Raw genomic sequence first — 4,766 nt, forward strand, 5'->3', positions numbered from 1 at the left:
GCTAAAACAGACCCAATTTAAATATAACAGGATTGGAGTAGGAGATGTGCATGTAAGACTCCTTGGAAGTGCACTTAAGTCAACTTTAAGGGAAGGAGAGAGAGGATGGAGGAGAAAACATAAAGGGGAAGGATGCAAGAAATCAACTCCCAATTCCATATCATGTTCTTTTCCCCAAATGTTCCCAAAAGGAAAAATAAAATAAAGCCCATGAAAAATACAAAGTTTATTGCAAACTACTACAATAATTTAATTGAAGCAAACTGCATGCGTGCGAGTGGTGGCAGAGAAATGGACAAGGAATGAGAGAAGTAGGAAGTTTCTAAGTGTTAGAACTAGTCAGTTGGTGGGGGTGGGAGGGGAATCTGACACCGCTCTCTCCCTTTCCTCAGGCAAGCTACGTGTGGCGTTTGCTTCTTTTTAGGAGGGTGGCAGTGGTATCTGTGCAGACACTAACCACTACAATTGAAATATATTGGGAAAAAGCAACGGGCTAAAAACAGATGAGGGGTGGAATGGATGCTAGCCAATGGTATAGCCAATGTAGACTGGGCCTTCTCACCTGGGTGGCCCCATTTGATCAGGTTTCATGGCCTTTTCAAATGTTCCCAGCATACCAAGACAACTGGCCACCCCCTAGGGCTTGAAGGGAAGCATATTCCCCATCAGACCCCATCCCCATCCCCTTTTACTCTCTACCCCCACAGCCAAGGGCCTGCAGATCTAAGAAACAATGGGGCATTTGAGACTTTGTCCACTGTGGGAGCTCCATTCCCCATTCTCCTGGCAGGCCTGTTCTGGAACAAACGGCAAAGTCAAGCTTCTTTCAAAGATGGCATTTTGGTTCCATCCTTTTCTTCAAGGGGGTGAGGGGAAGGTGGGAGAGGAGAAGGGAGAAGGTCGGAGAAAAGGGAGAAGAAAAAAAAAAGAAAAATCAAGATAGAAAATGGAAAACCTTTGTATTTTTAGTGTTCATGAAAAACAGCTGTTCCTCACCTTTTCCAACTAGGCTTGTTTTCCTGTTTCTCACAAGGGTTAGAGCAGGCCTTCATGCCATAACACTTGAGGTCACACAATAAAGCCTTTCTCAAGGACAACCACTGCCCTTCTTATGCTCTAAAAATAGGACTGGACAGGCAGTCTTTTGAAGGTTAAAGTTATACCAGACACTATTCCATAAAGCACCATACCCCTGGATAGTACTTAGGGTACACAATTTTGTTAGAAGGGACAATGAAGGACCCTCTTCCCCCTGCCCCTAGATTCCAGTTCAAAATGACAGGTAAGTTGACTGTATCCCTACATCTGTTATAGCCTCACTCTTTCAAAGAAAGGGCAAAACCATCAGAGAGCAACAGAGCTGGGTACTTTTTTATGTAATCAAACCACAAGATGCCATGCTTTGCCCCCTCAAGCAGCAGTGTCTTAAGAGAGGGCACTGAAATGAAGCAGACAATGACCAAGCGATGATTAGCATAGCAACAGATGAGACTAAATGACATAAGAAGGTGTAAGGGGAAGAAGACAGACTTAAAAGATTCTTGTTTCTGCCATTCATACCCTGAAATAGCCCTTCTCTCAAAAACACTAAAGCTTATTGCTCTAGAAATCCAAAGAGGGCACTAATTTTCATCAAGCCTTTCACCCTTCCCTGAAATGATCACTAGGCTATTGTAGTGATTCTCTGAGTGCTGAGGACCACCTCTTCCACTAAAAAAACTATGATTTGGGGGGCTGGCTATATATCTCATATCTTATAGTCTTGCCTCCAAAAGTACCTATTGTGGGAAGGATCCCATATCAGAACAGTTCACTCTCCTAGCCCCACAAAAAAATAACAACAAAAAATCAGACCTTTTGTCAATAAATAAGGAATTGTGTTTCCACAACACAAAAAGATGTATGTTCAAAGTGCAAATTTCTGTCATCAGTGTGGGACTCTTGTGTCTCTCCAACATAGAGCTCTGTTTTCCAGTCAGAGAATGTATAGAGGGCAGCCCCCTCACTCTCCAGAAAACCTGCTGCCAAGCAAGTGAGCACCACTGAGAGCCATATGGAAGTGTTGGGAAGAAAGGGGAGGGAGGTGGAGATCCCCACGCAGCCTTTCTTTCAAAAGCTCAGTGGGAAATGAAAGGAGATGGGGATGAAGGATGGGGGCTGTTGGACAGCTCACCCTGAGGACCGGCCCTAAAGTGCCAAGGTAAGCTCCAAATCCAGGGGAATACAACAATATGAGGCTGACTACTGCAAAAGGGAAGAAAGAAGAATGACAGGGCTGCAGTAGAGGAGGAGGTAAGATTGAGAGGACAGGAATCTGTTAAATGAGTAAGAAGCCAAGTACATCGAAATGACAGTCTAGGAAAGGAACAGGTGGGGGAAGAGGTCTGCCAAAGGTCAGGAAGTCTGTCTGGCTTGAATTGGGTGTGAGGATTTCCCTCATTTTGCTTTGAGAGTTTCTTCTGTTTCTCCCTGGCGAAAGCAGCATTACTTTCATAAAGGGGCTGATGGCGGAAGGATGGAAGGAAAGGGGGTGTGCTATGTTCCACACTGAGAGGAGCAGGCCCTTCAGTTACTTTTACTAGTATTTTAAATCTGTTTTAACTTTGTAATTTTTTTTCCATTTTTTCCTTTTTTTAAATACAAAGTCTGAATTGTTCCAATGCCCCCTACGGTCCAGTAGAGTCTGAATCTTCAATCAGAACCTCTGTCGTGGCCCCGAGAATCTCCCTGTTCATGACCAGCCCTTCTGTGCCTCCACTGCTGCCACTTCCCACAAAGATCTTTCCATCTGCCATCACACTCACCGGCTCTGCCCCACTGCAGAAAGCCTTGGGCATCCCTTCTGAATCTAGCAGGAGGCACTCTGCAGGGGCCGGGTTCCCCAAGGGCTCTGGAAGAAGGGGAAGGCGCTGGGCATCAGTGGGTTGTGCCAGGGACCCTGGGTTAGTGCCCAGGATATCTGTGCTGGTGATCAGGGCTCCAGTATTGGCAGCCAGAGCTTCAGCACCTCTGGGTGGCTTTTTGCTTTGTGGGCCACCACGCTGTCCTTCTCAAACTTCTTGCCACAAATGTTGCAAGAAAACTGGTAGAAGGAATCTGCATCATGCTTCTTCATGTGCCAGTTGAGGGAAGCCTTCTGCCTACAGGTGAATCCACAGATCTCTCTAATGGTTTCTCACCAGTGTGGATCATCCGGTGAACTGCCAAGTTGTGGGAGCTCTTGAAGGCCCGAGCACAGTATTTGCAAATATAATCCCTTCGATCTGTGTGATGTTTGGCATGTCGCAGCAACTGCTTCTGGAGCCTAAAGAGTCGTCTACAGGAAGGATGAGGGCATACATATTTCTTCTTCAGCATATGCTGGTATTTAATGTGGTGTTGAAGATATCGGGGGTGAGCAAGAACGGTTCCACAGCCTTCCATTTCTCAACGAACGTACTGGATTGGAGGTTTCTTCCTCCTTTTGGGTAGCCGTGGGCTTTTGTCATCTTTTCGCCTCCTTCCTCTCTTCCTAGGAGGCTCCTCATCTTCCCTAACTTCATTTTCTTCTTCTTTGACCTCCACCTCCACTTCCACTTTAATGTCTTTCTTTTCTTTCTCTTCTTTCACCTTCCCTGATTTTCTCCGTGGCTTTGGGGCTTCCCTTTCTAAGTGGGGTTTGTAGGTCTCATCTCTTGGGTCGCCGTGAAGGGTATCTCCTCTTCGCTGATCAACTTCTCCTCTTCCTCCTCCTCCTCATCACTACTTACTCCACCAGGAGATTGATGTTCTTCTGTGATCTCGTATTCAAGCTGTTCTGTATTGGGTTCTGATTTGCAGATCAGCTGCAAGGAGCCAGTCTTGGACCTTGAACTTGTATTCTCTGTATCACACTGGCGTGAGGCAGCGGTCCTGCTGCTGCTGCACCAGCCCGGGCTGGGCCGAGGAGCAGCAACAGGAGCTTCCTGGGCAAGGGGAGAGTTGTCTTCCTCCTCCTTCTCTTCCTTGGGATCTTTACCAGTCGTCACTACTGTTTCTGAGTATGAGAGTCGAGAGCTCTTCTGGGTCGGGGCCGGCTCCGCCCCCGAGGCCTCCTGCCGCGCCCCCGAGGCCTCCTGCAGCACCTCCGCGGCGCCCCCTGCCCCGGCGCTGGGGCTGCTCCTCCGCCGCCGAGGGTACTCCACTTTTCTCGCAGCTGCTGCGGCCCGGCCCCGCTGGCGTCCTCCCCTCAGCACCCGGCTGCCGGTGCCGGCCGCCGGGGGTGGCGGCGACTGCTGCTGCTGCTGTTGCTGCTCCTGGTCCCGGGCCGCCTCGGCCGCCGCCGCCGCCTCCGCCCTTTCCTGCTCAGGCCGCTGCTGCTCGGGCTCGAGCTCGAGCTCCGGCTGCTGCTGCTCCGGGGGTCGCGACCCCTCCGTCCCCCCCGGCATCGAGGCTCGCCCGTCCCCGCCTGCGGCCCTCCTCAGGCGGCGGAGCCGGCCGCGCCGCTGCCCCCTCCCCCAGTCCCTCAGTCCGTCCGTCAGTCAGTCCCAATGAATGAACTTTCATCTTGATTCATCATCACCAAATTATTCAAATTTTGAGGGAAAAATAGTTTCTGGCCACTATCTGATTGTAGCCATGATGAGAAGAATGAACCATAAAGCAGGTCAGAAAACAGGAGTCTATCACCAGGAGCAAGGTTCTAAACAGATGTTCTACCAGCAGAGGGTTCAGCCTCAAGCTCAGAGGACCCTGCCTGGGCTTCCTGGGCTTCCTGGTGAGCCTCTTCCATAGCCAACAACCCCTGT

The 4,766-nt window shown here is 49.6% G+C and overlaps 1 pseudogene; it reads right to left on the reverse strand.

The window, feature by feature from the left end:
* Nucleotides 1–2,463: 2,463 nt before the first annotated feature.
* Nucleotides 2,464–4,406, reverse strand: LOC118843601 (annotated as a pseudogene).
* Nucleotides 4,407–4,766: the final 360 nt, after the last annotated feature.

The sequence above is a fragment of the Trichosurus vulpecula genome, chromosome 3, assembly GCF_011100635.1.
Source record: "Trichosurus vulpecula isolate mTriVul1 chromosome 3, mTriVul1.pri, whole genome shotgun sequence".
Classification (NCBI taxonomy): domain Eukaryota; kingdom Metazoa; phylum Chordata; class Mammalia; order Diprotodontia; family Phalangeridae; genus Trichosurus; species Trichosurus vulpecula.